Raw genomic sequence first — 26,396 nt, 5'->3', positions numbered from 1 at the left:
TGCAACAGTGGTCAACTGATGTGCACTATGGCCTTACCTGCACACTCCTCAGCTGGTGTGTGGGTAGCACCCACCTCCACAATGGTGTCTAGCAGTTGTTGGTTGTGCAGACGGGCAGGTGCCATGATGCTGGCGAGGAGGTCCTCATCACGTTTCAGGGGGATGGATGGCATGACTCCCCCTGTTGTGTGGTGATCCCCCTGGACTGAAGCAGCATGCAGATGGGCATTGTGAAGCAGGTCAGAACAATGATGCTGGACCTGCTCATAACTGCGGTTATACATTCCAACATCATTGACCCTCTGAACTAGGTCATTCCACAGGATGTTCTGCTCCTGCTACTCATGGGCAGCCCAGCCAAACAGGATTGGGTAGTACTGGATAAGATAGTTCAGCACAATGTCATTTTCAGCCACTGAATATGCAGGTAGGCATCCATGGGACATCTTGCCTGAAAGACATAAAGATGAAAACAGGTCTGAGCAACTCATACAGCAAGGTAACCATAATTCTTAATACACATCTCTGTCACCCCCCCCCACCACCACCATCTCAGTGACAACAAACTGTTCACACAACTCAGTAGGTATGGCTACAGCTTACCTACCAGTGGGACATATATTGTATTGTATCACATTTTGTGCTATGTGTTTGTAGCCATGTTCCCTGTATGGACACTATCATTGCTGGCCTGTTACAGACTATTCACCTGCATGCCATTGTCAGGGCCACTATGGTTCCATAAATGCATGTGGTATGCTTGCTATGTGATTGCTGCACATCTGACATTCTGCATTACTAGGGATATCTATGAGGGCTGCTGGACATGTTCTGGGATTGTGCAGACTTACTACCCACATATGTTCTATAACAGCAACACAATAGCATGTTTGGGGAATATTTGCCAGGAAAACCACCTCTCCAACCTCATCAGGCCATGTTACCAGGCCACATCACATGGGGGACCCACCCTAGGGGCCTCCTCATCTACTGGTCCAGCACTACCTTCAGGTGGAACCACCTCAGGGGATGTTGCCCCCCCTCAACGGCACACACAGACATGATCCTGTCACCCGAGGTCAAGTCCAGTATCTGTTCCGTAGCAGGCTCCACACTTGTGGGATGTGCTCCATCACCTTGAGGCACCCAGTACACATTCACAGGGTCCACATGCTCCTCCTGCCCAGCCTCCAGGCCAGGCACCTTCAGGGCCATGGACTGCTGTTTGGAGTAGCAATGGGTGGGAGGCTTGTTTCCATTGTTTCCATATGGGGGCCCATGGGGCTTCCACATTGCAGACCACACACACCATCCAGGGTTTTTATCCATCACATGTGTCATATACCACCCCTGTAGGCTGTCCTATATATCTAGCAACCCGGACCACCTCCACAAATATGCCTGCCATACTTCCCCTTATTCCCATTCCCTACTTTACAGACAAGGGCAATGTGGTCCCAACAAGGGGTTCACATGTGACATACCCGTCCATGTTGCACACACTTACAGATGTATGTCTGTGTGTATTGCTATGTGTGCTGTTCCCTTTTGCTTGGGCTGAAGGAGGGTCTCTGTGTTTATCAGTGGGAGTGACTAACATTGAGCAGCTTCCCTGCCCCCCGGAGAGGTGGTTACTGACTTGAAACTGTAGTTTTATTGGCCACTAGGGGTCATTTCCATAACTCCTTCATTTGTCCTCGGAGGAGTGGTTTAGGGCAGTGACTTGTGGTTTGTTGGCCAATTTGGGTCATTTCCTGTCTTTTCCAGCCCCCTGCTATAAAGCACGCTTTAGCGCGATTTAGCCCGATTTAGCCCGATTTAGCGGAGTTGCTACTGTTGCACACTAGGACAGCGCTGGTTAAGCAGGTTTAAACTATTCGCTACCTAAAGTCCACTCTTCAAATTTTCCCTTAAAACTACCTTCCTCGAACTATACTACTGATCTAATCAGCGTATCCTATAATTAAAAGATCATCTCTACTTGACTCCAAGTAGACTATTCTCTATCTGTTAAACGTAGCACTTGCTCCTACAGTACTTATTACCTTGATACGGCACTCTTGTCATAGATAGTACCCCAAAAAAGGCAACCCCCCATTTCTCGGTCACCCACGTCCCCCCGAATCTTTTTTAAAGTTTTTTTGTCTATTCCTTCTAGCCTGTCCAGGATCAGTTGCTAGTGTCCTCTCCTGCTCAGCTGGTGAACCTGGGAATATTGAGGCAATGTTACAATTGCCTCATGTACACAGACAACCCTCTCCTCCTCCCACAAAACACAAATACATGCGAGATATGCAACTACAGCCAAACTGGAGGCTGAGCTCTCAACATAGGACTGGCAAGACCAGTCAGGAGGAGAAGGTTACCACACACACTATAGACCCAGTCTCACATATTACCATTACAACCTCAAATCATACACATAAACACACAAAGACATACTGAGGCTCTGATCAAAATCTGCAAAACAGCAGAGGCCACCAAAGCAGACACCCAAACAACCACCACCTCAGAACACAACACCTGTAACACATAGACCTCACAGTCAGAGTGTCAAACAGTCACAGCCCTTAAGGCCAAACACAATGCCAGACACACTAGTCATTGGTGACTCCATAGTCAGACACACTGGCGGCCCGGTCACCAGACTGAGTAAGGAGAAGGTCACAGTAAGCTGCCTGTGAGCTAGAATCCGCCACATAGCAAGCACTCAGGTCACTCAACAGCAGGTACAAATATCATTCAGTCATTCTCCACGCTGGTGTAACGACCTGAGGCACCTCTGGACTACATGAAAGAGACATTGAGGAGCTCTCTGATTATGTAGCCCAGACAGGTATGACCCTGACCTTGAGCAGTATCCTACCTTCACCAAGAATGATGCCACAATACAGAGATAAGATGATCAGCTTTAACAATTGGCTTAAACACTGGTGTCATTCAAAGGGGATCCAGTGTCTGTCTGCCTGGGATGACATGCTGGACAAGCCACGCTGCCATGAGGGACGGCTTGCACCTGTCACCCTGGGATTCGGATATTGGCAAAGGCTCTTGCCACCCCATAGTGCCTTTTTAGGCAAGGCTCAAATTCTAAACCTACCACCCTAGAACACAAAAAAGGAAAAAACTAAGGGTAATGCTGCTCAATGCCAGAAGTCTAAATCTCAAAATGCACTTTTCGAGGCCCTTCTCAGTATGGAGAACATCGATGTCTGTGCTGTGACAGAAACCTGGTTCAAGGCTCCTGAGAGCACCCGGCGCTATCAGGTTTTACCTCATATCATGCGTTCCGGCCCCAAAATCTGGACAATACCAAGAAAGGAGGGGTATCCATATTCATCAAGGACACCCACACCTCAAGACTGGTGGCACGATGCATCGGAGACCATCCAGGTGCAATTAACCATAGGCAAGACTGCTCTGCAAATTGTAGCATGTTACAGGCCACCCTCACAAACTCAGGAACCTCACATGGCCTTCCTGAAAACACTAGAGGATAAATGTATCACCAAACACCATCATACTAGGTGACTTCAATTACCCTAATATAGACTGGGAAAACTACTCAAGCCCAAACACCTAGCCCAAAAGTTCCTGGAATTCATAAACTCAAATGCCATGGAACAACTAGTCTCCATACCCACAAGAGGAGATAACATACTTGTTCTCATCATCACGAACATGTGAGCACAATGTTCTACACCGGTGGTGTACCCTCACTGGTGAGATCAGACCACAAACTAATCTCACTGGAGGTCCTCATCCCACCCCACCTGAAATAAAAAGACCACAGTAAAGAACTTCTCAAAAGCCGACTTCACAAATCAAAAGACTAGTGTGGTCTCCTTTAAGGCGCCCGAGCCGGCGGGAAAACAGTACTCAAGCCGCTGAATCACTTACAAATGCCTTCTACCAGCACCTGCAGGACTGCATGGATAAGGCAATCCCAAGCAAAACAAAGACTCTTTGTACCAAAGGCAAGCATCCAGTCTGGTGGACCCCAGCCATAAACAAACTCTACAACAAAAGGAGGAAGCTACTACAAGATAGAGCAAAATCCTTAAAAGGTAAGACACCCTTGATCACTATAAGTAAAAACTAAGAGCTCTCATAAAATCATCCAAAGCAAATTTCGAGAGAAAAATAGCTAAAGACTCAAAAGACAATCATAAGGCCTTCTTTAGCTATGTTAGAAACCTGGGAGGAAACTCCCAGATATGCTCAGAGCTAGTTCAAAATGATGTGAAGATTACTGATCCTACAGACATTGCCAACATACTGGCTGACAGGTTCAGTGCAAACTTCTCCCCTCCCCAAAGGAGAGATATCTATACCAAACGATTGCAGCCCCCAAACATCTCCAGCGCCCAAGTGAGAACTGCTCTCTCCAAAGCAAAAACACAGCATCCATGGGACCTGATGGTGTCCCCGGCTGTGTGCTCCATGAACTCAATGAGGAATTAAACCCACAGCTAGGACAGCTGTTTAATCAAAGTCTTACCTCTGGATACGCCCAGGGAGTGGCACTGCAACTGTGGTACCACTTCACAAAGGCGGTGCCTCCACCGACCCTGGAAATTACCGCCCATTAGCTTGACAAGCCTTATCTGCAAAGCCATGGAGAGGATCATAATGGACCTCATAAATAAAGACATAGGAATTTGCAGACTTTGGATCCAACCCAGTTTGGCTTTGTCAAAGGCAGATCATGCCTTTTAAACTTGGTTGACTTTTGAAACAGTCACCAAAGCCATTGATGAGGGAAAGGCAGTCCATACAGCCTACCTTGATCTGGCTAAGGCCTTGATACAATACCCCATTCGGGTATCATTGAAAAACTCATCAGCTTAAATGTCAACCCATACATCACAAGATGGGTTGCAAACTGGCTGAGTGACAGAACCCACAGGGTCAGAGCTGCTGGCGCCATGTCAGACTCAAAGCCTGTCACAAGTGGTGTCCCACAGGGCTCAGTCCTGGGCCCACTCTTGTTTGGCATCTACTTTTCCAGTACAAGCAAACACAGGAGGGTTATGGCTGACAAAGTTTGCAGATGACTGCAAACTGGCCATAGTAGAAAACACATCTGACACAGATATCCTTCAGAAGGGTCTCACAGAAACGGATAACTGGTGCCAGAGCCACGCCTAAAGTTAAATGCCAAAAATGCATAGTCATACCCTTGGAAAAACAAGGTTACCCTAGCTACCAAATAGGTGGCAATCCACTGAGCACAGAAGAAGTTATCAGGGACCTGGGGACCCAGGTTGATAGTAGTCTGTCATTCGACACCCATGTAGCTAAAGTAGTTAGGAAGACCTTCTACATTGCCCACCTTATCATGAGGGGATTCTCATCTAGATCAAGGGAGGTCATAGTCTCCCTTTACTCATCACTCATCAGACCAATGATTGAGTACAATGCCCCATTCGAATGTATCTGACCCGACACTTGCAGCAGCTGGAGAGGCCACAAAAGTTCCTCACCAAAAGGATAAAGGGTCTCAAAATCTGTCCTATGCTGCCCGACTGAAAGAACTCCAGCTCTATTCAGTCGCCATCGCTTGCTCAGAGGTGACCTTTGCCTAACATACAAGGCCATGTCAAACCCAGATTTGATGAATATGCTTCACCTCAAAAAATCTAGATCCATCAGAGCCACAAGGGCGGGAGACTTAAACCTTGACACGGCTATTAATAGGACGTGCTGGAGGGATAGATTCATCACCCAAAGACTCCCTATGCTGTGGAACAAAATCCCGGTACATGTGAGGCAGAGCACCTCGCTGGCCTTGTTCAAGAGAAATCTTGACCAATGGATGGGAGATCGCAGATATACCCCAGGGATTACCTCAGTGTCACTGCTCGACAGAGGCACAGAAAAATAATGGGTATAGTTCCCCATACTAAAGGGGTGGCCTAAGCCACAAAACGATGGGCTAGGCTTGTAAATGTCCTCGGGCAGATAGCCTAGTATGAACCTATGAACCTATGAACCTATGAACCCTCACACATATCATGCAGCACTGTGGTGGTAATATAAGGGACATGTGTTTACATGGGAGCACTACAGAATCCTGAAAGACCAAAATCCTGAAGACCAAAATTCTCAGGATTTTGGTCTTCAGGATTTTGGTCTTTCAGGACTTTGTACCGCTCCCATTTACATACATATATGTGTGTGTGTGTTTGTATATATGTGTGTGTGTGTAGATATATATTATGTTGTATATATATATATATATATATATATATATATATATATATATATATATATATGTGTGTGTGTGTGTGTGTGTGTGTGTGTGTGTGTGTGTTTTTATATATATATATATATATATATATATATATATATATATATATATATATATACATACATATACATACCTATATATTGGGTACATTCAGACATCAGGTCCACAATCTCAAAAATCCTTCCTGCACAGCTGCACTGTTCTGCTGTACTACAACACAGACAGGTGCCACATATGGACACAGCCTAACATTGGGGGGGGGTGGGGATATATAAGGCCAGATTGCAGGTAACCCTATTACACACCTATGGTATTTCAACATGCTACAATACATGCTAACCTGAGTGCCCTGCAAGTGGTGTGCTCTGGAACCCACGTGTCCATCATTATGGCATTACTTCAGCCACATGTATATCATTCCACATCATCTACCCCAGTATTATGGACCAAGTACGACAGTCAATTACATGCATATATACTTCACATACCTGTTGTGGGTAGTTTCCTTGTAGGAGGTAATTTTTTTTTCACTTCATAGCCTGCTTCCTTTGTTTTCCTTTGTTTTCTTTTTGGTGTTGTTGTGGTTCTGGACCTGTTGTATGCTTTCTGTATGTTTTCTCATTTTCTTTCTCTCTCTCCATCTCTCTCTCTCCCTCTCTCCAGTAAATGGATTAAGCTGCTTGGAATAGATTGCAGCATGGCTTTTGTGGGTGATGCACATGATCAGGTGATGGCCTCTGCAACAGTCAGTATCCTCCACTTTCTACCTGCATGCAGTATGCTGTGTAGTGCTTCCAATTACCACTGCCATGGCAACTCACTACTATAAATCCCAACAGCATGTGGGCGTGGTCCCTTTACCTTTCTTGTATTGTGGGCATCCTTCCTGTGTGTGGGCAACTGTGTTACAGACAGCAGGTAGCAATACCTCTTACAAGAGAACTTGCACACTCAGGCCAGCTACATATTTTTATGAGGTTCCAGAACTACAAACAGAGTGTGAGTACTGTTGTTGTATGCATTGTATAGCATCAGTGTTACAGGGTTTGTGTGTGCATACTAGTTTAACATGGAATGCAGTCTACCTGCATAGCTCTCAGCTGTGTGTCTATTCACTTGATGGCCAGAGGTGTGCATGTTATGTTTTGCCTGTCCACCACACAGGTCTTGTGTCAGATATATCACTGGCTGTGTGTGTGTGTGTTGAGTGCTATCAGTACATGGCCACATCCATTTGTGTTTCTGACTTCATATTCCTGACTAAAGGTATGTTGCAGACTATCCGGTAACACCAGTGACTTGCTTAGTGTATAAAAACACTATTTCACATATGGGCCTGTGTTCCACCCTCTGTCCTCCAACTACATACCAGGCCTTGTCCATATGACATGCTGTCAGGGGTTGTTTTGTAGTGGCCTGTGAGTGTGTCATGCTGCCATTCCTGCCATCATTATACTGGTGTTGTGCACCCCACACATATTGTGGGGTTAGGTCCATATATGTGTGTGGGCTTCATCTGCACAACACATGTGTGCCCTTATGCAGTCCAGAGGTCAGTGTATGTAACAGTGGTATACGGCCCTGTATGTCAGTCTATGGGGGGGATACTCCATAAGTAACCTAGGCTGTTACAACAAATGAAGGATATCAGGGGTAAGCTGCCTTAAGGTATCTGGATGTACATTACCATACAATTCAGCTTGGGTAAATGCAGGCCTACTGCTTCCTGCCATACAGACTGTTCTGATTGTCAGTGTGATTGTGATGGTTTTAGTTATGCCTTGTTATGTAACAGATACATCCTATTGTGTCAGCTGAGGTCTTTACACCCTAGGGGTTGTGTACAGAGTATAGATAGAGGCTGTTGGAATATACATCTGCATTACTTACTGTTGATTGATTGTTATCCTGTGGCTCAGTCTGTCTTTACTGTTGTACTACTTGAAGGCCTTGGCCTGGGCAGCAATATATGTAATGCTTTCCAGAATACTGTATTAATTTATCTGTTTGACAGTTGCATTAGTCTGTTTGTATGTTTTTCAGAGTCTAAACAGCTATATGGCATGGCATATACAACTGCAATAGTACACAAATAAAGCTTTTTCATGTATGAAAACCTGTGTGTGGTGTTATATCCTTTGACCTCTCTGTGGGTATATGTTGCAGACAACAATTGTCTTTTGTATGGGTGACTCATACAGTGTCCAGTTGGTAAGGTGGCAGCTGTAGGCATACTGGCTGTTCCATATGGTGTGCACCCTCTAAATATGTATATTCCTTTACATATTTCTGTGTGTGTATGTGTAGTTACATATATATTTATATCTATCTATAAATCTATCTAACTATATATCTATCTATCTATATATATATATATATATATATATATATATATATATATATATATATATATATATATATATATATATAATGTGTGTGTGTGTATCTGCATATATGTGTGTGTGTGTGTGTGTGTGTGTGTGTGTGCGTGTGGGTGTCTGTGTGTGTATATATGTATCTTTGGCATGTTTATTGATTCCACATTGTACATTCTCTATGGTAGCCAGACTGTACTGCATGATATATTATTGATACCAGCCTGACATCATACAGGTGGGATGGATTACTGTTAACATCTTGTGCCCATGTTGTGTCAGGTCCTGGTTATGGGATTTGCGACAGTTGGAACTGCATTGCAGGGCAGACCTGTTTGGCTGTGGGGGGGGGTATGTCAATACGTACATGATGTATGTTGCTTGGGCCCCCTCACCCCCATTAACGGTGCCTGTGGTCATATATATGTATTTATTATGTTCTTTTTTATATCTATTGATATATATACATTTACATATCTATATTGCTGTGTGCGTATATATATTCCCGACCCTCTCAGTGATCACTTGCCTACTTTCACTCGCCGTCTCCCTTGCATCTCTTACCGCACCCATAATTTCATCACTACCCGCAATGACAAAAATTTTAACCCATCAACCTTCATATATTCTTTAAAAGCAGTTAATTGGAACAATCTAAAGACACTACCTTTAGAAGACGCAGTTGCTCACTTTAACTTTACCTTCTTAGAAATACTTGATTCCCAAGCCCCTATAAGAACAAAAAGAATAAAAACAAACTCTGCCCCCTGGTTAACCAAAACCACACTATCTACCATGCACCTTAGAGACAAAGCCTGGAGACTCTATTTGAGAAATAAGACTCCAGAACAACATATTGCTTACAAAACCCTTCGAAACAAAGTAAAAAAGCTCATAACCTCTGACAGACAAAAATACTTCTTTACACTCCAAAACAACAATAAAACTAACCCGCAAAAATTTTGGAAGGGGATCTCCACCCTCCTTAACCCCAGCAAACCACACACCCCAACCCCAGACCCAAATATCCCAGACCAAGATCTAGCTACACAATTCAACTCATTTTTCATAGATTCCATTAGCAAACTTACATCCTCCTTCACACACCCCACCTCATTACCTAATACACCCCCAATCTCTCCTGCAAACAACCCTCCCGTCATAACCACTTCCTCCACATTCTCATCTTCTCACTGTCTATCTTCCACCTCTTCCACTACTCTTACCCCCTCTTCACCCATATCTTCCACAAGTTCTCTCTCTCCCAACTTTTCTCTATTCTCATTTAAACCTATCCCCACTTCCACCATAAAGAAACTCCTTCAGAAACTGAAGCCATGTACCAACGCTCCTGACAACATTCCCTCTTATTTCCTAAGTATAGCCAAGAGAAGCAATTGCCTATCCCATCAGCATTCTAATCAACCGCTCCATCCATGAATGCACAGTACCTCTACTATGGAAGCAAGCCTTCATCATCCCCCTCCATAAAGGAGGCAACAATTGCAATGTCAATAACTTCCGCCCTATTGATATACTCTCCCCTATATCTAAACTCCTGGAAAAGTGTATCCAGCTTCAACTCCTACCACATCTCTTAGATAACAACCTTTTAACCCCTACACAACATGGATTCAGGCCAAATCATAGCACTATGACAGGCCTCCTGTCCTTTCTTGAAACGGTTAATAGAGCACGCGATTCCGGCCACATTGTTTCCACCTTACTACTAGACCTCTCCAAGGCCTTCGACACTATTTCACATAGCCTGCTCCTATCCAAACTGTCAAAACTTAACCTCTCTCCCTCCTCCATAAATTGGTTCTCCAGTTATTTATCAAACAGACACCAAGCCGTAATATGGAAGAAGGCCACTTCCTCTTTCCTTAGTACCCCCACTGGAGTTCCCCAAGGATCTATTCTTGGTCCCTCCTCTTTAATATATTTATAAATGACTTCAAATCCATTCCACATGCAAACATCATCCAATATGCAGACGATTCTACAATTATCTGCTCTGCCACCTCCCCCTCTCTTCTCCAAAAACTTACTCAGGAAGCTTTCTCAATTACTGAGCATTGGATGAAAATAAATCACTTGGCACTCAATGCCTCCAAAACAAAACTAATGGTATTTACCCCCTCCAAATCTACTTCTTTTGACATAAACTCTTTCTTAATTACCAGCCAAAACAACTCACCCTTGGAACTGGTATCTGAAACCAAGCTACTAGGTGTTCTAATTGACAATCAACTTAAGTTCAACTCCCATCTACAACTAAATATTAAGAAAACTCATCAAAAACTAGGTATGCTCTACCGTCAAAATCAGTATCTTACTAGTTCCTCCAAAGCCACTCTCGCTTCCTCCTTTCTCATTCCCTCTCTTCTCTACGGAGCTCCATTACTGACTAATCTTCAGACCTCTCTAAAAAGCCAGCTTTCCTCCTGCTATAACAAAATTGCCAAATTCGCTAATAGCCATAGGTCCTCCATCCACCACTGTTCCTCTCTCCAAAAACTAAATTGGCTCGAACTACCTAATCATCTTATCTATATACAGCTGACCTTAGCTCATAAGCTCATTCTCAACCCCTCTCTTTGTCCCTCTCTGTCTTCTGCCTTCAAAATGCACCTTCAAATAGAGTCTTAAGGTCCAACAATCAAAACCTACTAGAAGTCCATAAACCATCTTATCCCCAGATAAACACCTATTATCCTCTAACCTTTCCGTCTCTGGAACTCACTCCCACCATGCATCCGTACCACCTCTAATCACTACATATTCAAAAATCTCTTCATTCATATCTCAGGTCCCAATGGGATTGTTCTTGCTCCCACCCTCATAAATATATGGTATCTTACCTCCTGTATACTTTGAGACTTAACTTTACCTAACAAAGCATGTTTCCCTTCTGAATAATTACTCTGTAATGTAATGTTGTGTTCCTTCTCCAACACAACTCTGCTATGTAATTCACCTTATTGTCTCAGCTCACGTACTTCACATTAATCTTCATTTATTGTTTGTTTTGAATGCTTCTTGAATTTTTCTGAGCTAAATGTTTTTCCACTACTTGTATAAACTAATAATATTTAGCAATCTTGTGTATGTAACTAAGTTTTGTCTGTGCTGGAGCTTTTCTCCCCAGGACTCCATTGAAAACGGGTTCTTTTGGCCCAATGGACTATCCTGGTAAACCAACTGCAAATAAATAAATAAATAAATATATAGATATATATGTAGACATATATATCATTTGATGTATGCATATGTATATATATATATATATATATAGGTATATATATATATATATATATATATATATATATATATGTATACATTTTAGATATACATATATATATACACACACACACACACACACACACACACACACACACACACACACACACACACACACACACACACACACACACATACATCTAAATGTATAAATACATTACCTGTACTGTTGAATGACTGTGCTGGATGATAGGTTATGAAAACATTGGGGTTATGTATATCTGACATGGCTTAGTGGAAAATCACTTTGGATATGGTGTATAGGGTCCTGGGTTTGAGCCTTGCAGAGGCTGTTAATTTTGTTGATGGGCAGAACAAGGGCCAATGGATACAGATTGATTAAGGCACTTTTAAGCAGTTGTAAGCGGGTTTGCGCAGAGGTAAGCACTGCTAACGTCCGGTTACAGTTGCTTATACTCAGTTAGCTTCTAAATTGCTTAACCTGTGTAGACATTACTTACCCCTATGCAAACAGGCTTAAACCTGCTTACTGCTGCTTAAAAGTGCTTGATCCCATCTTACCCCCACGTTAACTTCTTTAAAAGAAATTAAAAAAGGGTTGATAGGAATGTGGTGAAAAAGGGGCACAAAGAGGGAAAGACAGTAGGAAAATAGCTAGGGATGTGCAGGAAGGGTGTAGGGAAGGTTCATAGCTGCCCATTTCTTCTACAGAAACAGCTGTATATATATATATATATATATATATATATATATATATATATATATATATATATATATATACTGCATTTGGAGATAGGTTTAGACACTCATACCCCTGAGAGAAGGGTGAGGACAACAATAATATGTTGTTAAGCCAATTAGACCAGATTACATGTGTCCAGTGGAAAATGGACAGCTCTATATGGGGTGAGATTTTTTTGGGGACCAGATTTCCCTTTTTTTCAGGTGAGAGTGGTATGTTGGGGAGGGATTGTATATATATATATATATATATTTGGTTAGATACGTTGGGTATGTTAACAGACAAGACAAACAAGATGCATACAGGGGCAGTATATGACACATGTGGGGGGTAAACACCTTGATAGGGAGGGGTGTTGGGAAATCGGAAGCACATGAGCCCCCTAGTGAAAACAGTGAGACTGAGGTCCCCACCCATGGGCAGTCACCACTGCACCTTCACAGCCCCAAAGGTGACTGTGCTGGGGGCTGAGTCGGAGAACTAGGCCGACCATCTAGTTGTGATATGCAGCCCTCAAGCTGGTGTAGCTGATCTCCAAACTCCCTGCTGAGCTCACTACACACCATGACCCAGACCTGGTGACTGGTGAGAGGTCCCTGTCTGCGCCCGCTCCCAGGGGGGGTGAGACCCATCCCCTGAGGTGGTTCCACCTGAACGTGTTGCAGGACCAGTGGACGAGGAGGTCCCGGGTTGTGGCCCAGATGCGCTAGTGCCAGGTGCCACGGACAGATGAGGTGGGGCAGGTGGGATGCTGGGACCCACATTCTCATATGTGCTATGGTGTTTATGTTTTTTCAACATATGTGGGTTAGTAATAGTCAACACATTCTAGGAGTCAACACATTCCATGATTAGGTATAACAGCATACATAGATATTCCCATTAACCCAGACACCAGATCTGGACAGTTGCATAGCAAACAAAAAACAAGCATATATGGGACAACAGTGGTAATTACAAGAGCATGCAGGTACGTTGATGGCACCATGCCACCAATGTGGGAGTATTTCAACAGAGCACATGCATAGAAACAGATTTAAATAATTATCGAACAATAGGACCTATATTCTAACATTAGAGTTAAGTCAGCACATACCAATTGAGTTGGGTATTTAGTTTATTGTTGCAAATATGGTGTGGGGGGAGAGAAAGATGTCAACTAACAACTAGTATATTCTTTTAGTTTGCATTACTTTCCTAGTCAGTGCTGTTATCTGTACCTTACAAGTATTAGTACACTACCCTATTACCTTACTTTGGACAGTGGTATGGCTGTCGACAACTATATGCATGAACTGGTTTTACCTGCAGTATACACCTCTTACCTGGCATACCAGTGGAGGAATTGTTTGTTAACACTAACTGTTTCTACACATACTCCAAGATTCTAGGTTGATTTTATGCACATACCTGTCCATCTCTTTTTGCACAGACTCTGGGCATGTCTTGACCACATGCAGGTGAAGCAGGACGTATTTTGACTATTGTCCTCTTAAACATTTAGTGAGTTACAACACTCTTATACAGGATTTCCTAGACAGTTATATTATGTAGCACAGTGTGGATGACAGTGATGAATGAAGCCTTATTATTCAGATCAACTGCAACACTTAATGCCATACAATAACAGAGTGCACAGTACCAGTACAGGATATCAATCTTTTATTTCTAGACACAGTGTTCATATCTAGCAGACCTGTGGGAGCAATGTTTGTTAGCACTACCTGAATGTTGCCACACAAATTACCATATTCCACATTAGTATTATGCACATACATCTCACTCTGCTACTGCACACCCTCTGGTCAGAGCTTGACAACATGGGGGTGTAGATGGGACATACTTGGCTTATTACTCTCATAACATTTTGGGGAGTTGCTAGAGTGACAAGTTTGTTCTCATGGATGTCTGACAATCAGTTGTATTTCTTGTTTGCTACCTAAACATCTGGGATAATTCCACTGATTTCCAGGGGGACAGGGTGACAGGCAGCAGATATGGGATGATTTACTGGACATTCTGGACATATCTGTACAGTTGTGGGGTATGATTCTGTATGCAGCCTACTACCACTCAAAGGATTCAGACCATTGCTGTGCTTGCTAAAAATAAAACACTGTCCATCACAGTTGTGTGTGCTGTATAGATATTGCTGTGTATCTCTAATCTGATTTATGTATATAATTCTCCTGTGGTTTTACATTCTGACCTTGTATTACAACACTCTTATACAGGATTTCCTAGACAGGTATATTATGTAGCATAGTGTGAGTGACAGTGATGAGTAATACCTTATTATTCAGAGCAACTGCAACACTAACAATGCCATACAATATCAGAGGAAACAGTACCAGTACAGGGTATCAATCTTTTATTTCTAGGCACAGTGTTCATATCTGACACACCTGTGGGAGCAATGTTTTTTAGCACTACCTGAATGTTGCCACACAAATTACTAACTCTGGTCACAGATTGACAACATGGGAGAGTAGATGGAACATACTTGGTTTATTACTCTCGTAACATTTTGGGGAGTTGCTAGAGTGACAGGTTTGTTCTTATAGATGTCTGACAATCAGGTGTATTTCTTGTTTGCTGCCTAAATGTCTGGGATCATCTCACTGATTTCCCAGGGGGACAGGGTGACAGGCAGCAGATACGGGCCAATTTACTGGACATTCTGGACATATCTGAACAGTTGCGGGGTATGATTCTGTATGCAGCCTACCACCACTCCCTGGATTCGAACCATGGCTGTGTGTGCTAAAAATACAACAGTTCATGTCTCAGTTGAGTGTGTTATTTGGATTTTGTTGTCTGTCTTTTCACTGTTTTCTGTCTATGTCTCTCTCAGTTGTACTATATGACCTTTCAGGATTACACCAGTCATATACATACATTCCTTCAAATTTTATTTATGTTGCACAGTGTGGGTAACAGTGGTTAATGCAACAGTACTATTAAGTGATTGCAATTTACATTACCAAATGATACCAGAGTAAACACATGCAGTCCTGCAGTTAGACCTTTATTGTCAGGCTATTATGCTTTTATTTACATACAACCTACATGAGACTCTTCCTGCCATATTCTCTGGTGTATGCAGTACATACCTTAAACAATACAGGTTTTATACAGGCAATTAACTTACTACTACTTTTAGATTTATTTCCTATGACAGTACATGCACGAGTATTACTAACCTGCCTCGCGTCACAACCACTCCAAGCAACATCCATGGGCCTCCTGGTTCGTAGCTTGTTCACTTGCCACTGTGAAGGACATAAGAGGAATATTTAGCCATATCTATCCATAATATACATGAGCTGGCAATTATTAAACAGGTAGTGAACTGATACTTACACACAGGCAACTCCCCTGTCCTCCTAGCCTCTTGGATCCACTGATCCAAGAGATCCCCCTTTCACCGCTTTAGGTCGGCATAGTGATTCCTGACCTGCTCATCAGTTCGGGGTATGCCATTGGCACTGGTGAGGTCACAGGCAAAATGGCTCAAGGCTTCTGCCTTGTATTGGGAACCCTGGTACTGGCCCTGCAACAGTCTCAGGTTATGGTCTTTCACATGGAGTCCTGCCATGACTCTGGACTCATGGATGCCCCAGAGCTGTGGCTGAAAGCATAGACCCTCTCCCATTCCAGACCTAGTGCCTACAAGTGGAAGCTACAACTAGTTATGAGATGTATTCCTGCCTGTTTGTTTTAAATAGGGCCGATTTCCCGCACTTTGTCGTGAGTGGACAGTTTTTAAAAGGTTAAGCTATGGGCAAACATGCTTACCTAAGGTTGGCATTACTTAAAGCGGTATACCAATGGGAAAATTGAGTTAGCTGGCCTACACATTGCTTACACCTAGTAAGCTGGGCTATGCAATGTTTAGCATTGCTTAATTTTTAGTTTGCATACTATTTACTTTTTGGCATTGATTTATTATTCATTACATGTTATATATGTGTTTGGTAGCCATGATTCATGTGTGCGTACACTGTATGGAGTCCTTGTGTTTATTAGGGGATTTCAACACTTTATTACAATGACACCTCACATCTGGGCTTAATCTAGTACTCCAGTTGACATATTTATGTTATGTAGCAGGTTATACAACATAAAACTGTATACAGGTTCCTTTCACATGTTCAGTTTGATTTTCCTATAGTGAGGATCTGTTTGGTGATACCTCTGTCTTATGTACTGCTGTGATGGCTTAGTGGTTAACTACTGTGACTATAGTGTACAGGGTCCTGGGTTCAAGACCTACAAAGGCTGTTTATTTTGTTTCTGGCCAGAACAGCAGCTGTTGCATACAGAGTGATTAAGGCACTTTAAAGTAATTGTAAGTGGGTTTGTGCGGGTTTCCGTAAGGGTAAGCTATGCTAACCTTCGGTGAAATATGCTTACAGAGAGTTAGCTTCAATATTGCTTAACCTGTGTATGAATTGCTTACCCCCACGCAAACGGGCTTAAACTCACTTACTACTGCTTTAATATGCTTACTCCTGCTTACTACTGCTTAATAATGCTTACACTTGCTTACTAGTGTTTACTCCCACTTACCACCACACTAATTTAGACAGTAGTGTCTAATGGTTCTTGGGAAGGTGGTGGATTTGGAAACTATATGGAGTTATCATTCATTATACATTTTACCTTCCATTTGTATGCCTGATTCCTGTGTACATATACTGTATGGGTTACTTGTGATTATCTGTGAACTTTGCAACACTATGACAATGACACCTCACATCTGCATTTAATGCAGTACTCTAGTTCACAAATATATGTTATAAATATATAAATGTTGTAAATATATATCGTAGATTATGCAACAAAATAAATTGGGCGGCCACGGTGGTGCAGTGGTTGGCCTTGCCACCTCACAGCAAGAGGTTCTCCGGTTCGATACTCGGCTGGGGTGCCTTCTGTGCGGAGTCTGCATGTCCTCCCTGTGGTCGCGTGGGTTTCCTCAGGGTGCTCCGGTTTCCTCCCACATCCCAAAGACATGCTGCAGGTGGATTGGACACTCTAAATTGGCCCTAGGTGTGCATGTCAGTGTGCCTTCTGTGGAAGGTTGGGCGCCGGGCTGGCAATTCGACACTGTAAAACTCCACTGCCAATTAATGTGCGGACAAGGTGATCCACTGTGGCGACCCCTAACCGGGAAAAGGCCAGAAGAAGATGCAACAAAATAAATTGATCATACAGTGATTTGACATGGAATATGGATTGTACTGGAGTGGGACTCGAGCCGGGAATGACTGCTCGTAAGGTGAATGCTCTGCCCACTACACTATTGCTTCATTTGCATATATATTGCTTTTTATCCTCTTGTGCTATTTAATCTGCATTAACCGTAGCTAAGTGATGGGCAAACCCATACACCTATGGTTAAATGTAATTTGTTTCATAAAAAAATATTTTTTATATTTTATGTTTAACTATTGCTCTTGTAAACATGGGGGGTGTTGCTGGGGGTATGCGAACACCTATGAGCGGTCTCGCTCATTCTTACTCATATTCTGCTGTTCTTCATTGCAGGGGTGTGTATATTCTGAGAACTCTGCTCTCAAACACATCCCCTGCACTCGTACATGCTCCATGTAAGTTTAGGAGCTCAGGCAGAGTGCCTTCATTAATATGCATGGCACACTGCTGTCCTGCTCCTAAACAGCCCCTTTTGTGCAGGACTAAGCTAGTCCTGCACAGAAGGATAGTGAATCTGGGGGTAAGTCTTTCAAACTACACTTGAAGGATCACCTAAAAATACTTGGCTATGCTGTTGCATCTCTCCTGGGATAAGCTAAATGCTACCTCAATCTCAACATCTTTCCTGGTCCTCTCTACACCCTGTATAGCCTCTCTGCTTAATAAATGGTTCCCTTATCCTCCTGGCATAACTACAATGTGGTCTACTGTTTTTTGTTTTTTCAAAGAACCTCCTATACTTATTGTAAGCCTCAAAATTTACATTTTTAAAGCTTTGTAACACATTGCATTCTATGTCTATCACAAATCTGTTTTCATTTTCTTATTATGCACTGCAACACCATGTGACATTTTTATTCTACCATGTACTATTAACATATCCGGTCTACAAAAATATTTATCAAGCTGTCACTAACATGCTGAACTAAAATGTATTTATACTTATTGTCTAACGTGTATTAACTATAGTTTTACTGTTTACTAATGTTATTGTGGAGCTTCTCTCTATGGGCCTCTGCTGAAAAGGGGCAGGTTATTTACCCAGTCAGACCATGCTGGCAAACACATATAATTAATCAATTAAATAAATAATTTATTAAGTCAGATTATACACCCAAAACTGTAATCACAAAACAAATTCAGAATTTCTCAAGCACCAGTTACAGTCTGCATTCTTTATCCATCATCAGGTAGACACAGCAGTGAAATCCTTCATTATAGTTTCCAAACATTGGCAATTATAGATATGATGAAACAGGATTTAACTTTTAGCTAGGGGAGAAAGCTTGATTATGAAAAAGAAAATGGCAGCAATTTGGATCTATCTTTTTCATAGATTTATTGACTGTTACCAGGCTAACGACCTGGGGAGCCTTTCTAAGCCTAGCCAAGCTTTCTTGAAAGAATAATGACATCCTGTATCCAAACAGAAAATTGAAGGTCAGGCATTATAAGCTAACTCTGTCCATAAGGAGCAAGGATGTCAGGTGTGGTGTACATTTCCTATTACCCATCCATTGTTCTAGGTTGTGCCTAAATTTGGTAATAGACAAACTCAGCTTCACATGGATGAGAAGCCTGTTCCATAATTGGGTCAGTTTCTTGGACACATATCTGTCTCTCCAGCATGTTTTGTTTAAATCACAGACATAATTCAGGCCCTTAGACCTTGTATTTTCTAGTACTGTTTGACTTATGAATATGCAAGAGATTCATAAGTGTGGGGTTTGTGGATGCTGTGCAAGCCAGGCATAGATCACACCACACCAATCTATAGGAGACTGAGTAGATAGAAAGGGCTTTAAGACACTGTGCATAAGGCAGGTATGTCATGACATATTCTTTTAGTAAGGAACCTCTGAGATCACTTTAGTTGATGCATATGCTTGATTGGGTACATAACAAAGGGAACACTGTGCTCTATGATTAGTCTGATATGGACAGAGTACAGTGGGATAATGTCTTGTTTAGAGTCAAATGCCATGCCGTTATAAGCTGTACAACAAAAAATAATTTCCTCACCACTATGGCCACATGGTGTTCAAAGGTAAGGCTACTGTCGACATGCATACACAGATCCCTGGCCATTGGGTCAACTTTTAGGAGCATATCATCAACATGGTAATTAGCTTAGATTGTTGGCTTTCCAAAAGGTACAATTTATGCATTTCATAACATTGAGTTTACAATGGCTTTGGCACAATTTGTTAGTCAGAGATAAGCCTTCTTGAAGAATGCTGGTGTCTGCAGAGGAGTCTATGATAACCCCAGCATGCAGTTATCTGTAAACTTAGTCAGCCATAAACATTTAGTGTTTGATTCCACTTCAGAGAAATAGATGCCAAAAAGCAGTGGGCCCAAGTGCTGAATCCTGAGAGACTCAGCTAGTGACTGGCCTCATTGTGGAGGTTGTCTCACCTATTTGACCACCTGGGTCATATCAGTGCGGTAGCTGGCTATCCAGTGAGTGATGAAAGAGTTTATATCTAATTTGGCTAGCTTGTCTATAATGTCTGAGTGGGGTTTTGTATCAAAAGTCTTGGCCAGGTCGAGGTAGGCTGTGTGATAGTCCTGCCTTCATCCATTGCTTAGGTGGCCATCTCAGAGAAGTCCACCAGATTTAATAGGCATGACTTTCCTTTAACAGAGCTGATCTGTGGTGGAGCCAGCATTTACAGGGTACCTATTTCCTTCTTTATCATGGCCATGATAATTCTTTCCATGGCTTTATATATGAAGCCGGTCAGCGTTATGGGACTGTAGTTATCTGGATTGGTGGTTGGACCTCCTTTGTGCATGGGAATGACTGTATCAATCTTCCATTCCCTGGGCACAAAACCTGACTTTAGGATCCAGTTGAAAAGAGATTCAAGTGGAGCAGAGAAGTCATGTTTCATGCTGTTTATTAAGATCCTGGGATGTTATCCGGGGCCAATCAATGTAGTGTTTTAGGCCTTGGAAAGTGCATTGAAGATCTGTTCCATAGTAGTATTTGGGGGATTGTTGTATACAATCTTTTCTTTGGGCTATAGTGTGGAGAAAAATTTGAGCTAAACCTGTCAGCCAAAAGGTTCAATATGGGTGATACCATTTACAACAAGTTCTGCACATTTTTGTGTATTTCTCTTGAGGTTATGGACAAAGCTGTAGAAACCTTTGTGGTTGTCCTCTGCCTGAGAAGCTTTTTTCTTCAAATGTAGTCTTTGAAGTATTAATTAACCCTCTTAGTTGCCTGTTTATTTTGGTTAGGAGGGTTTTAGTTGGTTGGGCTTTCTTCCTCCTACACATGGCCAAGATGTTTTCTTTTCTTGTATAACTAATTTATATTGTGACTCCACCAAGGTGACTTGTCTTTTGAATTTGTGTTATTCTTAGTATGCGTTAGTAAAACGTATTCTATACAGCTATCAAAATGGGATAGTTCCTAAAAATTTTGGTTTTGTGGGGTCTCCAGATTTAATTTTTATTTCAAGCAATACTGCCTTATGGTCATATCTGATGAGCGAGGACATTACATTGGGTGAGGCATATCACTCCCTCATATTTATGAGTACAAGGTCAAGAATGCTTGTACTCCTGGTAGGAGAATGGACCAACTGTTCCAGGATGCTGGTATTATTAAAGTTTAGGAATTGCTGGGCTCATGCACTAGAAGTGGTGTAGGATTCCCTCTCTATAAAGGGGTAGTTGAGATCCCCCATGAAAATCATATTGGACTGAATGGTGAGGGATTTTAGTACATTGAGGTAGGTAGTATGGGTTTCCTGGGATATGGAGGGACCTTCAGGTTACATGGATATAGTACAAGACCCTGTTTATGGTGAGCTGATAATGTATGGGTTCCAGTGCATCATACACTTTAGTTACTCTGAGGTTGTTTTTAATATAGGGTGAGAATCCTCCACTTTAGTTCCCTCCTGTGCAGTGGCTGGTCTAAAGGTATAAAAGCACTATAACCTTGCATTGATGGGGTACTTCTGTGACTTTAAACCATGCCTCTGTTACTACACAGACGTTTGCACTCTCCAGGGAGAGGAAGGCTTGCATGGAGTGGAGTTTCTTGTTAACACTTCTGGCATTGAGCAGTACCACCTTCAAATATATTTTTCATAGCAAGACTCACCCATTCATCATTACTTTTTGTCAAGTGATATAGAGATAACAAATATTCATAGGTTCATAGGAGGTTACTAGACTAATGGCCCCTTACAAGCCTAGCTGTGTAATACCCTTGTTCCCTAGCTGACCATGGTTAGGTGGTCATTGTTAGCAAAGCGAAACAATGATTAGCACAGACTGCCCCTGTCCATGTGGAACATAAGTGCAACCCCAGGGGTGAATTTACAGCCTTCCATCCAGTTGCCAAGGTTGCACTTAAATAGGGTCATTGAGGAGCTCTGCTTCACATGAAATGGTAGTCTATCACAGAGGAGAGGCTATCTCTGTGAAACATATCTGTTTCTCCAACATATTCTGTTTATGTCACAGGCTAGGTTGAGATCCCTGGAGTGAGTGACTCTTGTCCCATTTGATTTGTGGACATGCAGCATTTCCATTAGGGCAGTGTCAGAGATTGCTCTGTAGGCCAGGCACAGGTCCCCTTTCAGCAGCCTGTAGGATACAGAGTACAGAGACAGGGCCTTCAGTCTTTCCATTTAGGTCATGTTTTGGAGCCCCAGAATTTTCTTGTTTAGAAACCTCTTTGATGTCTCCAGTTACTGCAGGTGTCTGGTAAGGTACATGCAAAAAGGAGTGTTGTACTCAATTAGTGGTCTGATGAAGGTTGAGTATAGAGGAGTTATAACATCCTTATTCTTGGATGTGACGCCCTTACTTATGAGATGCTCAACATAGAAGGCTTTCCTTACCACTATGGACACATGGTAATTGAAGTTTAGATTGCTATCAACCTGTGTTCCCAAGTGTCAAACCACTGTCTTTCAGCTTAGTGGAGTGTTATCTATAATGTCATTTGTAGGGGATACTTCTTTGTCAAACGTGATAATGATGCACTTTTTTGCATTTAGTTTTAGTCTGTGGCTCAGACACCAACCATTAGTCTGTATTAGCCTTTTTTGTAATATGTTAACATTGTTGGGGGAACTCAATGATTGCACCTAGTTTGCAGTCATCTGCGGAACTGATAAGTCACAGGCCATCTAATTTCATCTGGATGTCTGAGAAGTAGATTCCAAATAGTAGACGGCCCATCACAGATCTCTGTGGTACACCATTGGTAACTAGCCTACTGGTGGAGGTGAAATCCCCAACTTTGACAGTATGTGTTCTGTTGATGAGCCAGTTTTCTACCCATCTAGTTATGTATGGGTTAATCCCCAGCTGGGAGAGTTTCTGAATGAAACCTGAGTGGAGGATTCTGACGAAAGCTTTGGATAAATCAAGATAAATGGTATGTACTGCTTTTCCCTCATCCAGGGCTTTGGTGACATTCTCAAAGAAGTCCACCAGGTTTAATTAACAAGACCTACACTTAACACAGTCAAAATGGGTAAGGTCAAAAGTTTGGAGGTCTTCTCTGTCCTTGTTGATAAGGTCCATGATGATTTTTCCATGGTCTTGTAGATAAGGCTGGTTAGGCTTAAAGGTCTATATTTCCCATGGTCGGTTGATGGACCCATTTTGTGTAAGGGGATTACTATTGTTGTTCTCCACTCTGTTGGAACAAAGTCAGTGCTCAGGCTATGGTTGAAGAGAGTGCCAAGTGGTTCCACTAGGTCTTGTTTTAGATTGTTTATTAAGCAGACTGGGATGTTATCTGGTCTCATAGAGGCCAGGATTTTGGCCTTTGAGAGGGCGGATATGACCTGCTGTTTGGAAATGCTAGGTTTTAGACTGGTTATAGGGATGCTTTGGGATATGTCTGGTGGAGATGGGGGGGTGGGGCTGAAATTTATGCCAAATCTGTCTACTAGCACATTGGAAAGTTCTTCAGGTTCAATATGAGTAGTACCTTCCACAATCAGTTCAGCACATAGCTGGGCATTCCCTTTAAGATCTTGGACATAGCTAAAGAAAGCCTTATGATTGCCTTTAGCTAGGGATGCTAATTTAGCCTCATAATTAGCTTTAGAGGACTTTACAAGATATCTGATTTGCTCATTCAAGCTATGTAGGGTATTTTTTTCCTCTGCTAAGTAAGTTCACTCTTGTTCTTGGATAACAGTTTCTTCCTTTTGTTATATAACCTGTTTATACTTGTGGTCCACCAGAGTGGCCTGCTTCTTCAGGAGTGCCTGGTTTTGATCCTGACAGGTACAGCTGAGTCCATACAGTTGTTTAAATGTCTATACAGGGCATTTATGTACTCCTCTGCATAGGAGTCATTGTTGACTACATTAACAGGGGGATTGAAACTTTTTATACTATGGATTAATAGGCTAAAGTTTGGAGGTTTTTTTTTTCTTTTTTCTTTTGTGCTCCCCTAGGGGTGTTAGGTCTGATCTTTACTTGAAACAAGACTGATTTATGGTCTGACCTTACAAGGGAAGGTAACACATAGGGGGCAGTGCAGTACCACCCCCCACATATTGGTGAGCACCAGGTCTAGGATATTTGAGTCCCTTGTAGGGGTGCAGTTTAATTGTTCCAGAGCATTTGACTTAACAAAATCCTGGAACCTGAGGACCATCACATTTGTGCTTGTGTATGTTGCCTAGTCTATGGAAGGATAGTCAGAATCTCCCATGACCAAACTGTTTGGCTCTATAGGGAATGATTCTAGCAAGTTCAGGTAGTCTGTGTATTTTTCTTGGTTCATCATGGGGGACCTGTAGCTAACAATGATGTGGTAGGGTGTTTTACCTATATTTATTTATACCTGGAGTAGTTCCAGAGAGTCATACGGTTTAACCAGTCTTGAGACATATTTGGATTTAATGAAGACAGATGCACTTCCACCTTTGGTTCTTTCATGCTTATTTTGGGTCTGAATGTGTGGAAGGCATTGTAGACTTGTATGGCCAGGGTGCTCTCTGCAACCTTGAACCAAGTCTCAGTGACTGCACAGATATCATTATCTTCCAAGGTAAGGAGTGGTGGTTCATGGAGTGCAGTTTTCTGTTTAGGCTCCTAGCATTAAGCAGCATAACCATGAGTTTGTCTCAATTAGATTTCTTTACATTGGGAATTTTTTTGTTTTGACATTGCCTAAAAAAGGCATTAGTGGGCAGGCAAATGTGTTTGCCAGTATCTGAAAATCTTGATGAGACAGGTTAAGACCATCTCTGGCAAAGCAGCATAGTCTGTCGACCATATCTTCCCAGGCTGACAGATACCAGATCCCTCTAGACTGACACCAGAAGCTAAGTCAATTGTTGAAAGTTAAGCATTTTTTGTCTGTATTGTGGCATCATCCTAGGTGAAACTAAAATGCTAATTAGTGCTAGAGACATACCTGCCTGGGATGCATAATCTGAGAGTTCAGTCATTTGTCTTGTCATATAGTCCAGAGAGGTATGTCTCAAGTCATTCACTCCAAAGTGTACTATGACAGAGTCGTGAAAGTAACTTGTTGAGTGACTTGACTGAGTGTGTGATTTCACGGATCCTGGCACCTAGCAGTCTGCTAACCATGACTTTCTCTTTGTCCAGGCTGGTGAGAAGGACATCTGCTTGTCTCACTATGGAATCACCTTTGACCAGGACATTAGGTTTTGAGGTGATTTGCCTTAGGGGCTTATTTATTGAGAGACTTGTATGTTTGTTGTTATGTGTAGTGGGGTCGGTTCATATTCCAGTATGTGTGATTTGTTTCTGTTTGAGAGGTCTCTGGTCCTTTGGTAGGCTCTTGGTGATTACCTTTGCATATGTGGGTCTATATGACTTGATGTTGTCTTGTGTGAGAGGAGAGGTGTGTGTGTGTGTGTGTGTGTGTGTGTGTGTGTGTGTGTGTGTGTGTGTGTGTGTGTGTGTGTGTGTGTGTGTGTGTGTGTGTGCTGACAACCTGTTTGATGTCTTGCTCAGTGATACATGAGAGCATTGATTCCAGTTTCATTGTATAGTTACATCTCTCACATACAGTATTTGTTTGCTTTAGGAGCAAGTGATTGTCATTATACATGAGGCAATTGCTACATTCCCTAGGATGTCCATGTCAATCAGGCTGGCTGGTAAAATGCTGGGAAACTGACTGCACTGCCCATTGTAGCAGGTTAAAGTGTAAATACTAGCTGGGGGGTAAGCAAGTTGGATCAGCTTTTGCTCTAGGAATAACTCTACTAAGCAACAAGGGGGACTTATTCTGTTTTGGATTAGGGATGAAGGGGTGTGGTGAAACTGCTTGGGGCTCAGCCAAGTTGCCTGCAGTGCCACAGTGCGCAGCTGAGTTACCCACAGTCAAACAGGCACAAATTATTGCAGTAAAACAGTTAAATGCAGTTGAAAAGTGTAGATAAAACTTAAAATAAACTTAATTTCTTGTTCTTAGCTTTAGATGGGTTGGATTCAAGCAGAAATATTCCAGACCTCTGGCAAAGGATGTCAAACACAATGCAGTTCTGGTTACTTGAGCTAAAACTCATGT

Source organism: Protopterus annectens, chromosome 4.part0 (genome assembly GCF_019279795.1).
Source record: "Protopterus annectens isolate FY-2018-M chromosome 4.part0, PAN1.0, whole genome shotgun sequence".
Lineage (NCBI taxonomy): Eukaryota > Metazoa > Chordata > Ceratodontiformes > Protopteridae > Protopterus > Protopterus annectens.
The sequence above is the reverse complement of the archived record's forward strand: the minus strand, read 5'-3'. Positions refer to the sequence as shown.